General features: G+C 45.9%; 1 protein-coding gene and 1 non-coding gene across 3 annotated transcripts in view; both read right to left on the reverse strand.

Annotated features, from left to right (window-relative positions):
* Window positions 1-23855, reverse strand: part of mapkapk2a (MAPK activated protein kinase 2a) — a 256650-nt gene that overhangs the window by 180717 nt on the left and 52078 nt on the right. The window lies entirely within an intron of this gene.
* On the reverse strand, window positions 13117-13280 carry LOC139228419 (U1 spliceosomal RNA). Its single transcript, XR_011587566.1, has one exon. It is a non-coding gene; the product is annotated as a U1 spliceosomal RNA (small nuclear RNA).

The following is a 23855-nucleotide window of genomic DNA, read 5'->3' on the forward strand; positions in this document are numbered from 1 at the left end:
AATCCATTGGGTGCAAAGCACTTTGGCATGCCCTCGGGATGTAGAAGACATTATGCTAATTCAAGTTGTTTTTTGTTGTAACTCGTGTTGTAAACGCTCCTTTAAATGATTGTTTAAAAGTAAATTGCTTGGTCTTGCCACTACAATTTTAATCATACTTGTAGTGTTTAGTCCTCTTTCCTACATGGAACAGTGTGTCTTTTAAATTATTTTAAATGTTTTACAGCAATGTTCATCACTGAAACCACAACACCAAACTGATGGAAGTATTTTAATTTTGTTGAGTGGCCTGTACACTTGTAATGTATTTTTAATACTTTGGGTGATTATGCTTTAGTAATTTGGAGAGAAAATGGTGCTTTACCTTCTGAGTTGTGCAAATCTATATGAATCTTTAGTTACACACGTTCTTATAATCCCCTTTCCCAGATATTATTCTGTAGATAATTATATTATATACATCACCTAAATTCATCAATTAGGTTACTGCCTTGCTATTATTACTCTCACAACAGGGTCAACTGTGGCTCAGTGCCTCCGAGTCAGAAGGTTGTGGGTTCAAGTCCCACTCCAGGGACTTAAGCACATAAATCTAAGCTGACATTCCTGTTCAGTGCTGAAGGAGTGCTGCACTGTCGAAGGTGCCATCTTTCAGATGAGACATGAAACCAAGACCCTGTCTGCTCTCACGTAGACGGAAAAGATCCCGGAGCAGGGGAGTCATCTCCGGTGTCCTGGCCAATGTTTATCCCTCAATCAACATAACAAAAACAGATTATTTGTGGTCATGATCACATTGCTGTTTGTGGGAGCTCGCTGTGCGCAAATTGGCTGCCGCGTTTCCCACATTACAACAGTGGCTACACTTCAAAGGTATATCATTGGCTGTTAAGCGCTTCGAGATGTCTGGTGATTGTGAAAAGGCGCTATATAAATGCAAGTCTTTCTAAACATGTAAAGCACCATTTTCTCTCCAAATTACTAAAGCATAATCACCCAAAGTATTAAAAATACATTACAAGTGTACAGGCCACTCAACAAAATTAAAATACTTCCATCAGTTTGGTGTTGTGGTTTCAGTGATGAACATTGCTGTAAAACATTTAAAATAATTTAAAAGACACACTGTTCCATGTAGGAAAGAGGACTAAACACTACAAGTATGATTAAAATTGTAGTGGCAAGACCAAGCAATTTACTTTTAAACAATCATTTAAAGGAGCGTTTACAACACGAGTTACAACAAAAAACAACTTGAATTAGCATAATGTCTTCTACATCCCGAGGGCATGCCAAAGTGCTTTGCACCCAATGGATTTTGATTTGAAATGTAGTCGCTGTTGCGAATGTAGGCAAACACGGCAGCCAGTTTTCTCCCAGCATGGACCCACAAATAGCAATAAGATAAATAACCAATCTATTCTGGTGGTATTGGTGGAAGGATAAATGTTAGTCACAACACTGGCAGAATTTCCCCTTCTCTTCTTGGCAGAGTGCTATGGAATCTTTAGCATCCACCTGAACAGGTTGAACATCTCACCAGAAAGACACCTCCGACAATGCAATTCTCCTTCGCCCTCAGTACCACCTTCAAGTGGCAGCCTAGATTATGTGCTCAAGTCCTGCAGTGGAGCTTGAAAGCACAGCCTTCTAGCTCAGAGTGTTAACACTAAGGCAAGCTGACACTTAACTGACCTTTCAATGTGCTGATTAACCCTACACATCAAAAACAAATAGCTGGAGGGACACTGAAGGAACTAATTTAACCTTGGGTTTCCTCAGATATTCCCAACATGGCTGAAAGTCCTTCATTGTTAAGGACATCAGCGAACGCACCCTGCCCTCTAGATTATTTCTTGTAATTCCCTTCGAGATATTGCACCAACAGGACTTGGTGCATTTCACCACAACATGGCCAAAGTGCAGGCAAGGCATTCCCAAATGCAGACTCAACCAAGAGAAGTGATGCTTCACTTTCCATAGCATTCAGATCGACAACAAACATTTCAGCTTCGATACAGATTTGGTGCAAATAGTAGGCCCACTCTCCAGGAGTAGGTGCGATAAGGTCAGAGAAATCATGGAACGCAGAAAGTAATGGCAACAGCGTTCTACTGAAATTTAAAAAAAGGATTCTCTCATCTCCACTTTGAGCAGATGGAACTTGCCAGTAACCAGTACGGTGCAATTTATGTGGATCACGTCTACAAGGCCTGTTGAGTCTGCCCAAAATGAAAAGAAGATGGGGTACCAACTGAATACAGGCACTTCCCACTTCTTTGGTTAATTGGGAAAGTGACTTCAGTGTGCTGGCTAAGTCTGCCAGCCATCTGAAGGAGATGACGCAGATGAAGCAGACATAAGTGTTAAATATCGATATCATTTGCACAAGACGTTTCCAATAAAAATCACAAAACACAGAACATATATATATGTCCTGTTTATTTATATTTAAAGTGTAGCTTGAAATATTTTGCATAGAATAAGCTGTGTGTCCTGGCCCCTGGCCTACAAAGAGCTCAAGTTACTGGCCCAAACTTTAACAGCATGTGGCTCATTGCACGCCTGTCATTCAGGTGATGTCATTTGGCCAGTTGTCACTGAAACCATCTTGCAAATTCCACACTCGCCATAAATAGCCCAACAGAAAATAAATGAGGCCTTTAAATAACTCTGAAGCCCAGAGGTCCACTTAAACCTGGGTATCTTGGTATCTTTTGGAACTCTTTATGATCGCTCCAGCTAGAGTATCACTAACACAGCAGTGACTGGGTGAATTTAGATCTGAACCATGCTCACCCTGCAATGTACAATTCTGATACATCCACTCTCATTTTACTTAAAGGACTAAAACTATCACAGACTTCAGCAATAGTTTGAGCCTTCTCTACCGTGCATGTTTCAGTACTGCATCTTCCTGCTTTTATGTAGAGCCACTATGACTGTCTCAAGTGAAACCAGTTTGCACTGCCTCGGCCAACAGCAGAGAAGATGGTGGCCTGGAGTTCCCTCCTTCAACACAGCCCGGAAGTTAGATCTGAAAATGCAGCCAATCTCGCGCCCATTTTGCCGAAGTCAAGTTAGTCTAGTATCCTCCCAATCTCATTAGAATTACACCCAAACTTAAAATGGGCAGAAATCAGCGTTAGCAACGGGGACCCAAGGAAACACCGAATTCACACCACTTGAGACAGTCATAATGGCTCTGCATTAAAGCAGGAAGATGCAGTACTGAAACATACACAGTAGAGAAGGCTCAAACTATTGCTGAATTCTGTGATGGTTTTAGTCCTTTAAGTAAAATGAGTGGATGTATCAGAATTGTATATTGCAGCGTGAGCGTGGTTCAGATATAAGTTCACCCAGTCAGTGCTGTGTTAGTGATACTCTAGCTGGAGCGAGCATAAAAAGAGTTCCAAAAGACCATCCAAGGATACAAAGGTTTAAGGGGAACTCTGGGCTTCAGAGTTATTTAAAGGTCTCATTTATTTTCTGATGGGCTATTTCAGGTGTAGCAGGAAATGCCGAACCCACACCAATATATTTCTTCGTTGAGTCTTAAAAAGACCAGAAAAACAACGGTTTCCTGCAACACCTGAAAATCTGGTCTCAACATCAAGACACCCTCGCAACAGGCGGAACTGGAGTAAACTCACATTTGAGAGCATATAAACTCATTGTACCGCCGTAAAAGATCGAGGAGACTTGGGCGTATTGTAAGTTACATGGTTAACACCCAAAGTTATCTGATCTTGTGAGCCCTGTAATTGATCTGTGACCTGATTACAGATGCATCTAGGTGCAAGGGAAGAGGAAACACCAAGCCAGTGTGTCTTATTCATATCCTTATTTTTAAATCCCTCCATGGCCTCGTCCCTAATCTCCCCCAGTCTCCAGCTTCCCCCCACCCCCCTAATCTCCTCCAGCTTCCCCCCACCCCCCTAATCTCCTCCAGCCTCCAGCTCTCTCCTCTCCCCTCCCCCCCCCCCCCCCAGGATGTCTGCACTCCTCTAATTCTGCCTTCCAGAGTATCCCTGATTATAATCACTCAACCATCAGTGGCCGTGCCTTCTGTTGCCCAGGCCCCAAGCTCTGGAACTCCCTGCCTAAACCTCTCTTTCTTCCTTCAAGACGCTCCTTAAAACATAACACTTTGACCAAGTTTTGGTCACCTGCACAAATTTCTACTTATGTCAAATACTCGGTGTCAAATTTTGATCGCATAATGCTCCTGTGAAGTACCTTGGGACGTTTCACTACATTAAAAGGTGCCATATAAATACAAGTTGTTGTTGATGTCTTTTTGAACTCGAAACAACAATCATCCACATGGTTACAATCTACCACAATCACAGAGATGGTTTTGCTTTTAACTCTATTTGACTTTTAGTCAGAAAAGTTGAAAGCAACGCTTAGACTGTTGGACCCTTTCATTACTTAAAGGATGGGTAATCCCAAGCTGTAAAAGGGCGAGGGGAGGAAATGAGAAGCCTATTACAAGTGTTAATGTGGTACAACATGAGAGTCTCCCGGATTGCAACAAAATAGTCATTAATCTTCTTGGATGAGCATCATCGTTCAAAGACGTGGAGTGCACTAATAGGGGCATCTGCAGCAGTCATTATTGGCACAAACCTGTGCTCCTTACACAGTTATATTAAGAGTCTTGCATGCAATTCCTGTAAGTGTCACAATTCCTGTCCCACACATGAGCGATAAGGGAGTAAAGGGTTATGAGGAGTGGGCAGGGAAGTGGAGCCGAGTCCATGATCAGATCAGCCATGATCATATTAAATGGCAGAGCAGGCTCGAGGGGCCAAATGGCCTACTCCTATTTCTTATGTTCTTATATCCTTCGACTCACCATGAACAACTTCCAACGACAGATACCAGGAAGGGGTTTTAATCTAATCATGGGATTCTGATGAAGAACATGAACCGATCAACCTCTTTCCCTGGTTAAGGCATCAACTTGATCTCAGAATATGCTCTCCGAGATTTCTAAATATTCAGTGAAGCATTTTACAATGGCTTTTAATATGGTGCTCTTCCCAATGTGACCTGAAAAGCGACTTCCCTCGACCATAGCTTAACATCTTGATCAATTCCAAAATATGCAGCAGATTTATAATCGAATCATTTGCCAACAGCGTGCTACCTTGCATCGGCCCACGAATTGGAATGCTGAGTTAACTTGGTATTTTTCCACAATGAGGCAAGTCAGTCTGCAGCAGTTAGTGCACCACAGAATGTTGCAACAACAGCGGTGTTGAACAGCTCATCGAGAAATGTTTTAATCTTGCACTGCAGGACATTGACTGTACATGTACGGAAAGGGCCACCATTGCTCTGTAATTTTCCTTTGAAGAGAGAGAGAGAGAGAGAGAGAGAGAGAAAGAGAGAGAGAGAAAATATGTAAACAGTGTCAGTGACTACTGAGAATTAGCTTTGTGAATCACCAAGCTTCACATTTTGCAAGCAGGCAGGCTTTTCTGTAGAAATACTGCCTCTCAAAGCCACGGTTTCTTTGAGGAAATACTGTAATTATGCTCAGTGCCAGGAGGAGTATTATGTAAAACCATTACTATTCACTCCTGGGAACAGTTTACACTACAGTAGACTCTTAAATCGGCAGGACTTCTTCCTAGCTCTTCACAATTAATTTGGGATTATATCTGTCGTGTCATTTTCACAGCTAAGATGTTACCATGTCTGAATATAGGAACATAGGAATAGGAGGTGGTCATTTGGCCCCTCAAGCCTGTTCCGCCATTCAAGAAGATCATGGCTGATCTGCAACCTAACTCCGTATACTCACCTTTGGCCCATATCCTTTAATACCTTTGCTAGATTTTTGTTAACCAATCTCCGATTTAAAATTAATTGATTCAGCACCAATTGCTGTTTGTGAAAGAGAGTTCCAAACTTTTTGTGTAGAAGTGCTGCCCAACTTCACTCCTGAAAAGGTCTGGCTCTAATTTTTAGAATTTGCCACCTAGTCATAAACTCCCCAACAGTAGAAATAGTTTCTCTCTATCTACCTTATCTGTTCCTCTTAATGGGCCCAAGTTTCCACATGATTCGCGCCTGATTTTTAGGAGCAACTGGTGGAGAACGGACTATCTTAGAAATCGCAATTCTCCACATTTTTTTTCCTGCAGTTCTAGTCAGGTAGAACAGTTCTAGTTTAGAACAGAATTTTTTCTTCAAAAGGGGGCGTGTCCGGCCACTGACGCCTGATTTGAAAGTTTCCACAGTGAAAATGTACTCCAAACTAAAGTAGAATGGCGCCAGTGAAGATTTTTGTCGAACTGAAAAAACCTGTTCTACACATTAAAAAATCAGGCGCAGGTTACAAATTAGGCGTCCAGAACGAGGTGGGGGAAGGGAACTCATTAAATTCTACAATAAATCCTTATTTATACTTCTACAATTATTATACAAATAAATCCAACCTGAATAAACATTTATAAGCAAAGAAAAGATTAAATAAACCATCTTCCTACCTGTGTGAAAGTGCTTCAGCCAGGAAGAATGCTGCAGCAAGCCTCACAAAACAAGGGAGCCAACCGAACGCGGGTGGGAGGGAGCCGACCGAACGCGGGGGGGGGGGGGGAAAAAGAGGAGAGGGAAGGGAGCCGACCGAACGTGGGAGGGAGAGAGCCGACCGAACGCGGGGGGGGGCCAACCGAACACGGGGGAGGGGTGGGGGGGGGCGGAAAGAGAGAGAGAGATGGCTGCAGGAAGCCTCAAAAATTGAGGAGCCATTTCCCGACGGCAAAAGGGGGAGGTCGTCGGGAAACGGCTGGCTCAACTTTGAGGCTTCCTGCACCCTTCTCACTGCTACAAGAAGCCTCAGTGCTGATGGCAATGTACTTTTATAAAAAAATGTTCAAAAACTAAACAGCTACGAAGAACTACAAAAATGGCCGAGTGACAATGTTTTTTTCACATTGCGCGTGCGCGAACGCTCCAACGCGCACGCGCAGCGTTGCCGGCAGGAAAAAAACTAATTAGTACCCGCCCCCTCCCACTTACAAAATCGGCGCGAGTGTAGGCTGCGCCCCCCCTGGGCGCCGCGCCAGGCAGACAAGGAGCTGCAAAGCGCTCGAGAATCGCGAGTTTTTTTTTAGGCGCCGTTTTAGGCGCGAAAAACGGGCGCCCAGCTCGGAGGGGCGCCCGTTTTTTTCCGTGTGGAAACTTGGGCCCGATATCTTGAAAACTTCGAGCAAATCACCTCTCAAGGTTCTAAATTCGAGAAAATACAACCCTAATTTGTGTAATCTCTCTTTGTAATTTAACCCTTGGGGTCTGGGTATCACTCTGGTAAACCTACACTGCACTCCCTCCAAGGCCAATATATCCTTTCTGGTGTGGTGCCCAGAACTGAGCGCTGTGCTCCAGGGGAGGTCTAACCAGGATTTTGTATAGCTGCAGCATAACTTCTATCCCTTGTATTCAAGTCCTCCAGATATAAAGGCCAGCATTTCATTAGCCTTTTTGATTATTTTCTGTACCTGTTCAGACATTTTAATGATCTATATGCCAGCACCCGAAAGTCTCTTCGACTGTTAAGCTTTTCACCAGTTAGAAAGTACCTTGTTCCTTTTTAGATCCAAAGTGGATGACCTCACATTTGCCTGCATTGAAATTCATTTGCCACAGTTTTGCCTAATCACTTAATTGATCAATATCACTGTGCAATTTCATGCTTTCATTTACACTGCCTACAATGCCGCCTATCTTTGTGTCATCGGCAAATTTGGATATGTGGCTTTCTATCCCACAATGACTAGTTGAGACCCCAACATTGATCTCCGCGGGACACCACTAGTCACATCCTGCCAATTTGATTACCTATCCATTATCCCTGCTCTCTGTCCCCTGCCGCTCGGCCAATTTCCTAACCAGGCCAATAATTTGCCTTCAATTCCATGGGTCTACCTTAGTTAACAGTGACTTTATCAAATGCCTTCTGGAAATCCATAAAAATAACATCCATAGACATTCCCCTGTCCACTACTTTAGTCACCTCTGCAGCTTAGATCATTTCCCCTCATTATTCCCCAAACCCTCTCCTGCTCATTTAGACTGTTTGCGACTTTTTCTCGAGATTAAGCACCATCCACTTTATGTTAGGCTTCACCCATCTGACACGCTCCCTCCCTCTCCTTCCTTTCAGAGAGTAACTCACTCAGCCTAAGCAACGATCACATGCATTTGACTAAGTTCCCCGCCCACCGCTAACTTAAAATTCCTAAACACTATGTATTCCACTTCTGACACCGCTGTAAGATTTAGGATCACAGGTCACACAGATACCCAAAGGGTCTTAGGAGTTTTACGGTATTTTATTAAAGGAGTGGTAGTTCAAATATAATCAAACACAACACACAATCAGGATAGACATACGACCATGACAAGTAGCTGTTATTAGTCCCGATCGGACAGATGGCTGGCAGCACGATCAGTTCTTTTCTTCACCGTCTGCCCTGAAACACATTCTAGGTCTTTTTTTTTTAAACTCTCTTTTTAGGGCAAGGCCTGGAGTGGGATATTGGCAGAGCCATTTAACCGATGATATGTCGAGTTTTTTGCAGCAACTCTTGGGTAAAACCCTCCTCTTCACTTCCTCCCAAGGTTGGAGTCAGACAGGCCATTCTTGGCCTTCAGATGTTTGGAACTGCCCGTTATCAGTTATTTATGTTCACGCTGTTCAAGCCGCTTTAGAATCTTCAATTCTAACACCAGTCTGAAGAGACTTTTTGGTCTCAAGTTATTTCTTCTAATTCACAATTTCTTACACTGAGGCAAGGTAGACACGTCTTGCAGATATTGGAGCCCGAACAGGGACCCGTCTGGAGCAAACAATTGCAAATACGATGGATGAGTTAGTCACGGAATACGTGACAGGGAAGGTAACCCTCAAGGAGGGGAGTACAGGTCATAACAGACGGGAATGACCCAGTTTAGAAGGCCGAACAATGGACACAAGGGCCCATGTGTCGGCCAGGAATGATGAATGCCGTCTGGTTGATGACATTAGAGACGGTTTAAGACCAATGAATGTCGAAAGATTAAAATGCAAAAAGAATGTGAAGACATGGCACATCAAGCCAGTGAGAGAGATTAATCGTTTGTTAAAAGGAAGCGGCTCGAGGAAGATTTCGAAAAGGCAAAAGAAAGATGGTATAACAAGGAACAATAATTTGAAAGTCAGTTTATGAATAATCAGAGTCAATGTGATGTTTGGTCAGACGAGGCGTCTCAACAGAACCCCGAGCCGAACAGGCAGAGAAGGCCATTGAGGACCTTACAGTTGCATTTAGGGTAACCCAAAGACAGGCGTTCGAAGAACGGGGTGCTCTGGGGATCAGACAGAATGTAAAAAGAGAATCAAAAGTAGTAGTGGAGAAGTTACAAGTTCAAAGGGGCATGGTGTGTGCCATGACTCCACTGTCTGGAGGAAATGGAGACCAAAGTGATCAGCTTAATCCTGAGCCGGAACCAGGGGCTTCCTGCCGGAAGAACTCCGGCTGCAGCCCGTGAATCCGATACAACAAAGGCAGTACTTGGACGATGCCAACGGGGCCCGGGTACACTAGGTACCATTAATACAGAGGAGTTAAGGAAAATGTCCAGTGACATGAAAAAGTTAGATCAGGGAGGAGACCCCCCTGCCACTGCCACCCTGACCCCCCTCCCTCCCCTCTCCATTTCCTGGAGATAGACCACCCTGACCCCCCTCCCTCCCCTCTCCATTTCCTGGAGATAGACCACCCTGACCCCCCTCCCTCCCCTCTCCATTTCCTGGAGATAGACCACCCTGACCCCCCTCCATTTCCTGGAGATAGACCAAATTGCTGCTTTAAATGACCTGGAAGGAAGCGCTTACTGCTGTTTACTTTGAGTCCTGGCGTTTTCACTGGTCTCCCACAGGACGTCAAGAGAGGAGAGGGTAATTATGACCACGTTAAAGTAAAGAATCAGCCAGGCGATGGGGCAGGGAAAGGGAGACCCTTTCCAGGCTTTGGCGGAGATAACACAAGGCCCGTGCAAGTTGGCGGCGGCATTCACCGACAGATTATGGCCGACTTATAATGCGGCCATGGGAGGAACAATAGAGGGCTGGACGGGCAGCCGCATAGTCACTGGTTGCGCACCCGGATCTCTTCCAGTCTGCGCTATTTGCAAGCTGCTCTGGCGGATTCCGACCCAGAGGATAATACCAATACTGAGGCCAATATGTGATCTGTGGCAGAAGAGATACCATTGATTGAACAATAGTCAACTTGGTCCAAGACAGAAGAGATACCATTGATTGAACAATAGCCAACATGGCCCGAGACACGTATGCATTGGGAGGCCTGCCAAGATTTGGGTATAAAGGACACATGGGTTGCTGCAGTGAGTCAGGCGACTTGACTGGTCACACAGGAAGAAAGGCCGACTAGTCACCCCTGAACTGGTCACTCGCTGGTGTTGGTACATATGTACGCTTGTACTTGCTTGGAATCATAGATTGATTTTAAGAAAAGAAAAGTTACCCTGAAGTCTTTTATTTCGAGTTGTCTGTTCCACTACAGGTCTGAACTCTATGTACTGTTAGACGGAGGCAAGGTAGACATGTCGTACACCACATGCGACTGTTTAGAATTGAATCTGCACTGCAGATAAATTGAGTCAGCACCCAATAAGCAAGGAAAGCTGCGTGCACTGACTTGGGAATACTGTGCCATCTTGGGCATCCCCAAGTTTGTGTGTTTAGCTCCTCTCATGATATGTGAGTGTACTTTATATAGAAGAGTAGAAAATACACACACGCCTCCAACAGCAGGAGCAATGGAAACAGGATGTGGCTTATATACACACAGAGCATTCTGTCCAAAGAAACCAAGTGAAAAATCTTCACAACATGAAAGAGAAATGCAATGTTATTTTACTACTTTTACCCTTTCCCCACAAGGGTTAAAGAAAGTGCACATTTTTTGCCAATAACCAATAGAAAGTGGTTACAAATCCCATACTGCATTGGTGTGGAATGTATAGTTTACCAGGTGCTCCGTATGGAAAAACATCAAGTTCCCACAGCAGAGATGTGATGTATTGGATGGTGTTCTGGCACTCAAGTGATCTTTCTGGAATAACTTTCAGCTACTTTTAACATAGCAATAGAAGTGGCTTCAGTCTGCAAGCCATGATAGGGATTAAGTATTATGGACAAGATTCAGTTTGCATGCAAAGCAGTAATTCTTTCACTGTGGTGTTGCAATGTGCTCGCTAAGCTTTTAGAAGATGTACCAGGACAACAACTTTCAAACAATTATCTCCGGGGCACTTCTTCTCAGCCCATTGACATTCACGGTGCCAACCCACAATCCCCGGAGATCGGAAAGTAATCCAGTATCCCACATGCGCGATGGGGTTTAACTGTACAGCGAGACACATGCTTATTTTCCTTTCCCCTCCCCCATTCCAGACAACTCTTGAAACAAAGCATGCGTAATCAAACAGACTGGACGCCAATATTCAGAGGATCAGGAATTCACATCTCAGACGTTTCAACAGCAACAACTTGCATTTATAGAATCAGAGCATGGTTACAGCACAGAAGGAAGCCATTCGGCCCGTCGAGCCCGTGCCGGCTCTCTGCAAGAGCACCTCAGCTAGTCCCACTCCCCCGCCCTTTCCCCGTAGCCCTGCAATTTTTTTTCCTTCGGGTACTTATCCAATTCCCTTTTGAAAGCCACGATTGTATCTGCCCCCACCACCCTTTCAGGCAGCGGATTCCAGATCCTGACCACTCGCTGCGTAAAAAGGTTTTTCCTCACGTCGCCTTTGGTTCTTCTGCCAATCACCTTAAATCTGTGTCCTCTGGTTCTTGACCCTTCCACCAATAGGAACAGTTTCTCTCTATCTACTCTGTCCAGACCCCTCATGATTTTGAGCACAACTGTCAAATCTCCTCTCAACCTTCTCTGCTCTAAAGCTTCTCCAGTCAATCCATGTAACTGAAGTCCCTCATCCCTGGAATCATTCTTGTAAATCTTTTCTGCTCCCTATATAGCTCTTTTAACATAGTAAAAGGTCTCAAGGTATTTCACAGGAACGTTATCAAACAACATTTGAGCGAGATAGATATTTGGACAGGCGCTGGTCAAAGAGGTAGGTTTTCAGGAGCGTCGTAAAGGAAGAGAGAAAAGATTTGCTGTTGGAGAAAATAGAGAAACAAAAGGCACGCAAAATGCATCAGAGGTTCCAACACGTGGTCAGTAAGAGTTATTTGAAATGATCCAATAGATTCAAAATGCTTTGCCGAAATGTTTCCTCAGTTTGGATTTAGTGCTTGTCCCGATTCAGGATTCTGCAGAACATGCAAGGAAAACCAGCTCCAAGCTCGCCAGACTCGAAAACCATCTGCCCTCTGGGAGACGTTGCAGCAAGGAATGAAATCCATCCCCTCACCCCTTGAATGGTTAGATTAAGAAGGAGGTATTGCCTTGGTTGTCCCTGCTCGTCTCCCTATAGTTCACACCAGCGGTATCCAAACCTCAGAAGCAGATCCATATGGGTACAACCACTGAGTGGGTGCATGCAGGAGAGCCCCAAGCTCCGTACACCAAATCTAAATGCCCCACATTTAACACTGAACCCACCATGCAAAAGATCCAACCCCCATGGGCAACAAATGCAAACCCTGGAATTCAGTAAAAAAAAATTAAATCCTCTCCACCCAAAAGAAACCTCTGTACCTCTAGTTATGTTTCTGCACTTACTGGTCTGGTCAGCCATCCCATATAATGCTCTACAGCTTGGCCTGTTCCGTCATCAGCTGCTTTTATTTGCTGTCCCACAGTTCTCAATGGGGAAGCTTTCAACCTCAATTTCCCAGGCCTAGAAGCCGTTTCCCCGATTGGAACGTATTTGCTTCAAGGGTTCTTGGCTTAAGAATTCATAACAACACATCGCTATTAAGAACTAGTTGGTTTATTAACAAAGGTTTAGCAATCACACTAGACATTACCAGTTCATCCACCAGGCTCACAATCACTTGCCTCATCGTGGATTCCCCGAACCCAACTGGCTGGGGTTTTATTGAGTCTTGTGAACATCACATGACTGGCTAAGCCACTCCCAACTCAACAGCTCCACAAATTTTGCAGTCGAGTATCCCACATTGGGGTATATCGCAGGAGTCAGCACACCCCAAGTGCAAAGGGCTAGCCTCAGCCTGGGAACACCCCCTGGGTGATCAGGGTCATTCCCAGCTCCACAACTCTTTTGATTGGAGAATAAAATTAAACAGTTAAATCAAGTGCCCCCTGATCTGGGGGACACTCCAAACATTTTTCAAGGCCCTTTTTTTTTTTTTTGTTCTTTTCTTGTGATTTTTTTTTGGGCACTAAGCCCATACATTATACAAGTGCCCCCTATAAAAGGGGAGGGGGACACTACAACCGGCAATAAAACAAATTAAACTAAAACATTTAAAATCAAATTAAAATTTGGTTGCCGGGGGTGATGATGCACTCCAGTCCCTCCGGCGCCCACCTCTCGCGGAAGCGTACCGATGGACACCGCGTGCTCGATCTCCAAGGACACCCTAGCTCGGATGTACGCGCGGAAGAGAGGCAGGCAGTCGGGCTGAATGACCCCCTCGACCGCCCGCTGCCTGGACCGGCTGATGGCACCCTTGGCCGTGCCCAGGTGCAGTCCTACGAGGAGGCCCACGGACCTACCCGCTCCCCTCCGCACAGGGTGCTCCCAGCTCCACAAACCTGTGAGCATACTCACAGGTGCACACGTTACACCGATGTTGCAAAGAAAAGCCCGAACATTTGCTTGAAACGCACTAGTCAAGCAACAGTTTTACTAACGCTCAAGGCCTAGGAATCCTGAACTGTGAGCCAGGCTACATGAGCTTACAGGCCGCACCTGGTACCCCGCCAGTTTACACCGTAACCCAAGCCCCACTAACAGCACAGGTGACTTGCTCAGTCAGATGTATTCTCCAGGGACTCAAGGTGTATTAAACCATTGCTGTCCATTCAAAAAGAAACCTTGGCTTCTTTTTACAAAACAACATTCCTCACGTGAAAAGAGTATAACTAGTATGAACCTGTACATTTGTCAAATCACAGTTTTATTAAACAAATTACAATAAAGTACTTTTGGTTAGCAAACATGCATATACAGCCATGAATTCAAAGTGGCACTTTGCCCACATTCCCAAGAGTGACCGCTTGGATACCCCAATAGGCTGCTGCCTGCTTCTAACAGCCAGCCTCAATAGGGTACATCAAACTTTCGAAAGACAAAAGGAAATGACTTGCATTTATAGAGCATCCAAGCATGTTTGCTAACCAAAAGTACTTTATTGTAATTTGTTTAATAAAACTGTGATTTGACAAATGTACAGGTTCATACTAGTTATCCTCTTTTCACTTGAGGAATGTTGTTTTGTAAAAAGAAGCCAAGGTTTCTTTCACGACTGCAGTCGAGGTTCGTGCTTTACAGCCAATGAAGTACTTTTTGGAGTGTAGTCACTGCTGTAAAGTAACGGAACTCAGCAGCCAATTTGCACACAGCAAGCTCCCACAAACAGCAATGACGTACACGACCAGATAATCTATTCTAGGTGATGCTGATTGAGGGATAAATATTGGCCAGGACACCGGGGAGAACTTATTGTCATGGGATCTTAGAGGAGTTCTCTGTTTATCACCTTCTTAGGCGGTCCCTTGAAACGAGGATGACTCGCTTCCACACCAAAAAAAAAAGTTCACAGGTGTTTCAATTAAGGACCCGAACTACATGCTGAAGGTGGAAGATGCCTGTGCATGAATTTTTTTTAATGTGGGGTGGTCGTTGTATACCAGCCACCACACGGGCTTGACAGAGCTAGGTCTTGGTCCAGTGGCAAGGATTACCCAAGACAACTGGAGACCAGCTCTGCTTAACATCTCATCCGAATGACAACACCTCCGACAGCACAGCACTCCCTCAGTGCTGCACTGAAGTGTCAATTTAGATTATATGCTCAAGCTTCTGGAGTTTGGCTTGAACCCATGACCTTCCGACTCAGGAGGCAAGGGAGCTACCACTGAGCTAAGGCAGACACTCAAGGCCAATAATGAGCCAGTGAAGACATTTTGCATCACTAAAATAGGTGTGAAGCTTTCATTTGAGCAAGGTACTATTTGGTTATGTGGCAGACACCACATCTGTAGAAGTGAAGGAACGCATAAAGATTCATGCATGTTTTTTTATTATAAAAGACTAGCATGCATTTCAAAGAGCCTTTTCGTTCACAGCGAAGAATCAGTGTCTTTGCCAAATTGTAAACAGATGTTCGCAGTCACTTTGAATTTTATTGTGACTGTATTGGGTTCTTAAAATCACAACAAAGTCCAAAATCAAACTTTATTTTTCAAAGTTTTTTTAAAATAAAATTGTATAAAAGGGCTGCTCGGGTTCATTCGGTGGTGTCAACCAGGATTAACCAACACCTGCCGTAACATTTCAGGCAAGAGCTTTTAATTAAAAAAATAACCCCATGAAACGCAGGAACTTCTCCAATTCCCACCAGTCATTTGGTGAATTCAGAATTCAATACACCAAAGACAGTGGTCAGCGATACATCGGCTATTGATGGGCTGGCTGGGAGGGGAAACAAGGGCCGGAATTTTCACAGTAAAAAATGGATAGGTTGGTTGGTGGTTTTGTGTGTGTGTGTGTGTGTGTGTGTGTGTGTGTGTGTGTGTGTGTGTGTGTGTGTGTGAGTGTGTGAGTGTGTGTGAGTGTGTGAGTGTGAGAGAGAGAGAGAGGGAGAGAGAGGGAGGTGGGGGGGGGGGGGGGGGGGCGCTGCCAAGAGGTGGCTTGACAATTTAAATATTATAATGAGACCTGAAGCCTCTACTGGGAATCTGGTGCTCGGGATTCCCAGTAGCTCCAACGAGGCAGCCACAGCCTTGGGGAGCAATTCTTGTGGGCCACGAGGAGCAGGCTTGCTCCCACCCCCAAAGCTCTCCCATCAGCAGCCCTCACCCCCCCACCGGGGTTAAGGGTTCAGGACCCCCCCCCCCCCCAAAGATCGGACCACCTCTCCCTCCCACCCTCGGATCAACAGACTACACTCAAGTACTTCATTGGCTGTAAAGCTTTTTGAGACATCCTCGTGGTCGTGAAAGGCGCTATATAAATGCAAGTCTTTCTTTCTTTATGATAGGTTCACGCTATTACATAACTGATAGCATTTAGAGACTTGGTACATGACCAGTTTTTCTTTTAAACCTACTTCAGCAAAGGAATCTATGCCTTCAGTAAAAAGGAGGAAATTAGCAAGGTTTGAGGGGAAGTTTTTCCTTAAATGAGGTCCGAGTGCATGATGTGCCTTCGGGGAACTGCATTGAAGGAATTACCAAAAGAAGAAGGGTTACCAATTGGCCCATTTAAAGTGAGCTCAGATTACTCAAGTGTTCTTCAGGCATTTCTTGCAGGCTAACTCTGCACCCCAATATGTGCATCTATTGCAAAATATCAGTATTGTCCTTCAATCAGAGCTCGTCTTGTACCTGGTAAATATAGTGTCTCAACTCAATACAATTAGGCCAAATGTTTTCCTTTACTGAGCCTCCGATAAAAGAATGAACTATAGTTTCCAATTAAAATGCAACTTTTTTTAAATTATCAAGCAGTTACATTATGCCTGTTTTCAATAGTTTTTTTTAAAACCAGAACCAGATTCACTCAGAGTGCTGTATGAGGGAGAGAAAGGGAGACATTTGTTTTCACCTCATCCTCATCAGTTGCAAAACGAATCCCCAAAAGTTGCAGTTTTAACTTTGCATGTAAACAGTGTGCGTTAATGCTGACACATCTCTGTCAAAATCAGCTTCTCTCTGATGCTGAAAGTATTACAACACAAGTTTTACTGAAATATCAGAATCGATAAAACTTTGTATTGTAACTTTAATTTTAGTGGCAGTCAATAAGTTTTACTTGGGTTAATATGCAATTTATTATTTGGGCACAATATTCTTTCACTACTACTCCACCCTAGTAGATGCTCTACTGTAAAATCAAGTGTGCAACTTTCACTTTGCTGGCCTTCATGATCTACAGTGGTGATGGTGGGACTTGGATGTACCAGTGACTTTACACTGGAAGTAGATATGTTGGAGTTCAGAGTGTACTTGTGACGTCTAAAGGCAGTGCATCCGAAGAAACACTAAAAGCGAAACTTTGGGAGCAGCTTGATGAAAGTCCACCTAGAAATGGAAATCCTTGCTGTCTAAAAGCTGAACTATAGAACTCTGGCTGTTAATGGGCTTCTCACTTAAACCTAATCTACAAAATTCAAAATCCCAAACATATTTTATCGACAAATATATTGCTCTTCAGTGTGTTAATGAATGATTGTGCATGTTAGGACACAGGCAGCAAGTCCCACTCACCCATCACCCCTGTGCACGCTGACCTACATTGGCTCCCGGTTAAGCAACACTTGAATTTCGAAATTCTCATCCTGGTTTTCAAATCCCTCCATGGCCTTGCCCCTCCCTATCTCTGTAATCTCCTCCAGCCCCACAATCCCTCACCCAGAGATATCTGCGCTCCTCTAATTCAGCTCTCTTGAGCATCCCGGATTATAATCACTCAATCATTGGTGGCCGTGCCTTCCGTTGCCTTGGCTCTAAGCTCTGGAATTCCCTCCCTAAACCTCTACGCCTCTCTAATCTCTTTCCTCCTTTAAGACGCTCTTTAAAACCTACGTCTTTGACTAAGCTTTTGGTCACCTGCCCTAATTTCTCCTCGTGTGACTCGGTGTCAAATTTTTTGGCTCATAATACTTCTGTGAAGCGCCTTGGGACATTTCACTACGTTAAAGACGATAAATACAAGTTGTTGTTGTTATTGGACAATAGGAGAGAATGGCTGGTATTCCACCCACCATACAACGTATGAAAGGTAGGGAGAGATAGGATAACATTATAAACCATTTGAATATTTGGAATACTTGCCCAAACATCTGGCATGGTTTACATTCAATGGGCCCCAAGTTTCGGCCTCAGTTGCTCCTGATTTTTTGGAGCAACTGGTGTAGAACGGAGTATCTTAGAAATTCAAGTTCTCGGCATTTAGTTTGCTCCAGTTCTAGTCGGTTAGAACAGTTTCACTTTGGAACAGAATTTTTTTTTCAAAAGGGGGCGTGTCCGGCCATTTACGCCTGTTTTCAAAGTTTCAGCAGTGAAAACTTACTCCAAACTAACTTAGAATGGAGTAAGTGAAGATTTTTGTACGCTTGGAAAAAAACCTTGTCTACACTTTAGAAAATCAGGCGTAGGTTACAAATCAGGGATAGGGAATGGGGGGGGGGGGTTTTAAATGGAAGTTTACAAACATTAAACACTTCAGTTTTACAAATAAAGAGTCATCATCAATAATAAATGATAAAAACATCAATAAATCAATCAAAAAAAAATGAATAAGAAATAATTTTTTTTTTTAAATCAATAAATAAAACATTTTCTACTTACCGACTGCAGCACCGAGAGCCCTCCAACAGCGTGCTGGGATGCCCCCCTCCCCCAGTGTGTCTCCGTCAGTGTCTCTATCTCTCTGTCTGTGTGTGTCTCTCACTCTCTGTCTGTCAGTGTCTGTGTTTCGGGGGGGGAGGAGAAAGGAGAAGGGGTGGGGGAAGAGAAAGGAGAAGGGGTGGGGGAAGAGAAAGGAGAAGGGGTGGGGGAAGAGAAAGGAGAAGGGGTGGGGGAAGAGAAAGGAGAAGGGGTGGGGGAAGAGAAAGGAGAAGGGGTGGGGGAAGAGAAAGGAGAAGGGGTGGGGGAAGAGAAAGGAGAAGGGGTGGGGGAAGAGAAAGGAGAAGGGGTGGGGGAAGAGAAAGGAGAAGGGGTGGGGGAAGAGAAAGGAGAAGGGGTGGGGGAAGAGAAAGGAGAAGGGGTGGGGGAAGAGAAAGGAGAAGGGGTGGGGGAAGAGAAAGGAGAAGGGGTGGGGGAAGAGAAAGGAGAAGGGGTGGGGGAAGAGAAAGGAGAAGGGGTGGGGGAAGAGAAAGGAGATGGGGTGGGGGAAGAGAAAGGAGAAGGGGTGGGGGAAAGAAGGAGATGGGGGGGAAAGAAGGAGATGGGGGGGAAAGAAGGAGATGGGGGGGAAAGAAGGAGATGGGGGGGGAAAGAAGGAGATGGGGGGGGAAAGAAGGAGATGGGGGGGGAAGGAAGGAGATGGGGGGGGAAGGAAGGAGATGGGGGGGGAAGGAAGGAGATGGGGGGGGAAGGAAGGAGATGGGGGGGGAAGGAAGGAGATGGGGGGGGAAGGAAGGAGATGGGGGGGAAGGAAGGAGATGGGGGGGAAGGAAGGAGATGGGGGGGGAAGGAAGGAGATGGGGGGGGAAGGAAGGAGATGGGGGGGGAAGGAAGGAGATGGGGGGGGAAGGAAGGAGATGGGGGGGGAAGGAAGGAGATGGGGGGGGAAGGAAGGAGATGGGGGGGAAGGAAGGAGATGGGGGGGGAAGGAAGGAGATGGGGGGGGGAAGGAAGGAGATGGGGGGGGAAGGAAGGAGTTGGGGGGGAAGGAAGGAGATGGGGGGGGAAGGAAGGAAGGAGATGGGGGGGGAAGGAAGGAAGGAGATGGGGGGGAAGGAAGGAAGGAAGGAGATTGGGAGGGGGGAAAGGAAGGAAGGAGATGGGGGGGAGGAAGGAAGGAAGGAAGGAGATGGGGGGGAGGAAGGAAGGAGATGGGGGGGAGGAAGGAAGGAGATGGGGGGGTGAGGAGATGGGGGGGGCGAAAAAGGAGATTGGGGGGGGGGAAGGAGGGGGAGGGAGAACGGGCCGGGCCCAAGACTTTAGGCAGGGCCCGTCCCCAGCCCCAGATTTACAGGTAGGTGGCGTTGGGTCGGGTCGGGTCGGGTCCGGGGTCGGGTTCGGGGGGGTGGGGGGGCGGTGGTCGGGGGAGGGGGAGGGAGGTCGGTTTGGTTCGGGTAGGGGGGAGGGAGGAAGCGCGTGTCGGGTCGATTCGTGTCGGGGGCGGGGGAGGGAGGTCAGGTTGGGTCGGGTCCGGGTGCCGGGTTGGGATGGCGGGGGGGGGGGGGCTCAGGAGTGCGGGTCGGGTCGGGAGGAAGCAGGAGCTGGACGTCGGAGGAGCCTTATTCACGCAGTCCCATGTGAGGCCATTCGGCCAGGGTTAGGGGCTGCGTGCTTCGGGCCCCTCCCACACAGTTTTGGGCACCTGGAACTATTGCAAATGCGCGCCCACTGTAGCGCGCATGTGCAGAGGTCCCGGCACTGTTTTCTGCGCAGGGACCTAGCTCCATCCCCCCACAGCTCGTGCTGCGCCGCGCCGAGGGCCAGAGGACCTGCAGGGAGCCAGAGAATCTGTAAGTTTTTTTTTAGGCGCACTTTGTGGCGCGAAAAACGGGCGGCCAGGTCGGGGCTGCGCCATTCTTGGCGCGGCCCAAAACTTGGGCCCATTATCCCCACTGATGTCAAGTTCCCCCTTTCTACACTGGGAGACATACTAAGTGGAAGCCAGGGCCTAGAAATTCAGGCTCGCGCATTTTTGGGAGCATGGGGGGCAGGAAAGGCCCGAGGCACCACCATTCACATCGATACAGCAAGCTGCCAGGAGGAGCAGGCAGCCTGTAGGCAAGGCAGGGTTGAAGATTGGACCGCTGTTGGACGTTGCAGTTTGGGGGTTGGGGAGGGAAGCTTGGTTGGGCGGTAGCCGTGGCGATCGGGTGTTAATGTTGGCGATTGCCAAGTTGGCTCCATATTCAGGTAAGTATATTTTTAAAATTTACCTTGTTGGTTGCGGCCCAACAGGCAGTTCCTTTAAGCATCGTTCATTAGGCCACACGTAGGTCCGATCTTTCTCAGGGCAAACCAATCCTGCAGTGGGTGTTCTCAGACAGGTGTTAGGCCCCTCATTTGCACGTGCAGTTCAGGTGTGGGCACTGCACATTGATATTTTAGACTTTTACCAATATAGCAGGCAGCGCACATCCGTCTAGTAATGAGCACACACTTCCTGAAGGCGTAGGAGGCGGTTTGCAACCAAGTGTGTCCTTACAGGAGTAGAAAATTAAATGGCCAAGGCTACTTGTTGGACAATTACTAAAGTTATCCAAGATGTAATCTAGAAAATGGTGTACCTAAAGGTTGCCAATGATGAGCTGTAGCATTTGCTACACAAAAATCATGACATTATAACAGACTATAAAAGGTAAAAGTTAAATCTAACACTTGGAAGAGTTCGTGGTAACCAAATGATAGCCACAGTTTGAGGCCACAGTTCACTTTTCTCTCTCTTCGCCCTTCCCCAAAAGTGCAAAAGGAATGCTATAATAGAGTATTAACTGAATACAGTATTAACTACACGCACTGCTCAAGGGCACAGCATAAATCCCAGAATTTATACGCAACACTTGGGTTAGATCAACCTTGATCATTCGTTTTGTCTGACTGCGCAAATCCACCAGGCTTCTGACACAATACTGATTCTCAAAGATTTCCCTCGATACTTTATGATCCAACCATGACCAGGCTCAATGCGGGTTACTGATTTGTATTTACTGGAGCTTGCTGAAGCATTTCAGCGCTCGGGTAAAATTCTCCTTCCTCCGCCCTCTGCACCAGACAGCTACGTTGCTACAGAGCAAGAATCATTAGCTTGTAAACTTAAATACAAGGACAACACCACCAGAAGTCCCACCAACGCCTTTGGTTTGAAACATTTTTATGAAGGAAGCACAAAATTGATTTGATTGCTGGAGAAAGTTTCAGTTTCCAGATCTGAGTCAGAGGATTGTGGGCTCAAGTCCCACTCCAGGGACTTGAGCACAAAAATCTAGGCTGGCACTCCAGCCTAGTGCTGAGGGAGTGCTGCACTGTCGGAGGTGCCGTCTTTCGGGTGAGACATTAAGCCTAGGCCCCGCCTGCTCTCTCAGGTGGATGGAAAAGAGCCCATGGCACTATTTTGAAGAAGAGCAGGTGAGTTATCCCCGGTGTCCTGGCCAATATTTATCCCTCAATCAGCATAACAAAAAAAAACAGATTATCTAGTTATTATCACTTGCTGTTTGTGGGAACTTGCTTGTGCGCAAATTGGCTGCCGCGTTTCCCACATTACAACAGTGACTACACTTCATTGGTTGTAAAGCGCTGAGAGATGTCCGGTGGTCTTGAAAGGAGTTATATGAATGCAAGTCTTTCTTTGTGATCGTAGAATCTAAATAGATTACAAAGTCAGGGGGGACGTTTTGCAAAGGGAAGGCCATTGAAATGGGTAGGACAAAGGACAATTGCATGCATTTCCACGGCGAGAAGGAATTGAGGGATTGTACTTAGAAAGTGGTTGAGCAGAGTTGTTCAGGCATAGAGAAAAAGAGGCTTGTTGGGGCCCAATAAACAAAAAAAAACAAGATGCTGGAAATCGGAGCCAAAACTCAGAAAATACAGGAAACACTTATCAGCATCTGTAGAGAGAAGGGACAGGTGATGGCCTCTGTTGCCCTCAGAAAATCGCGAGATCTGGGGATAGTGCTGGCAAGTGGAGTTGAGGTAGAACATCAGCCATGATCTTATTGACCACACTCGACCAGCTCCATTGAGCGGGCCACATTGTCCAATGCCCAACACAAGACTCCCAAAGCAAGTGCTCTACTTGGAACTCCTACACGGCAAGCGAGCCCCAGGTGGGCAGAGGCAACGTTTCAAGGACACCCTCAAAGCCTCTTTGATAAAGTGCAACATCCCCACCGACACCTGGGAGTCCCTGGCCCAAGACCGCCCTAAGTGGAGGAAGAGCAGCTGGGAGGGCGCTGAGCACCTCGAGTCTCGTCGCCGAGAGCATGCAGAAAGCAAGCGCAGGCAGCGGAAGGAGCATGCAACAAACCAGACTCTCTACCCACCCTTTCCTTCAACCACTGTCTGTCCCACCTGTGACAGAGACTGTAATTCTCGTATTGGACCTAAGAACTCACTTTTAGAGTGGAAGCAAGTCTTCCTCGAATGCAAGGGACCGCCTATAATTTGATGATGAATGGCGGAGCAGGCTCAATAGGCCAAATGGCCTACTCCTATTTCTTATGTAGAACAGACAAATTAACGTTTCGGGTGTGGACCCTTTGTTCGAACTCCTTGGGCCTAATGCTCTTCCCCTTGTAAAACCCTTGGCTGCCTGTTCTACCTGATCCTCCGGCCCGATGATAACATTGTCATTCTCTTTCACAAGATGCCCAACAATGGGATCCTTCAAACTGAATGATTCAGCAGTAAGTATTGTCAGGGCGTTTCCTTTATTTCATTTTTTTTGATGAAATTTGTGATTTTTTGGAGCCACAGCCTGGATGTTCCAAATGCCATGTTCTCATCGGTCAACGAACAACTAATGCAGCTCTTGGCTTTAAGGCCCTATATAGTCAACATGCTTGCAATAAAAGCGAACAAATGCCAATCTAAAGAGCAAACTAACCAAGTGATAACAAATTTAATTTATTGTGAACACTATACTGCGATATCGACGGATTAAAGATTGCGGCAGACTAAAGGTGAAGTGATATGCTAGGTTATCAAATAGTTTTGAGATATATATTATCCAATACTTTTATGACTAAGTCCTTTGTGCTTGGGAGATGAAGTGCTTTTTATAACAGTTGAGTTTTTACAATATTCATTCACTGGATGTGGGCGTCGCTGGCAAGGCCAGCATTTATTGCCCATCCCCAATTGCCCTTCAGAAGATGGTGGTGAACCACCTTCTTGAACCGCTGCAATCCTTGTAGTGAAGGTGCTCCCACAGTGCTGTTAGGGAGGGAGTTCCAGGATTTTGACCCAGCGACGATGAAG

Source organism: Pristiophorus japonicus, chromosome 17, assembly GCF_044704955.1.
Source record: "Pristiophorus japonicus isolate sPriJap1 chromosome 17, sPriJap1.hap1, whole genome shotgun sequence".
Classification (NCBI taxonomy): domain Eukaryota; kingdom Metazoa; phylum Chordata; class Chondrichthyes; family Pristiophoridae; genus Pristiophorus; species Pristiophorus japonicus.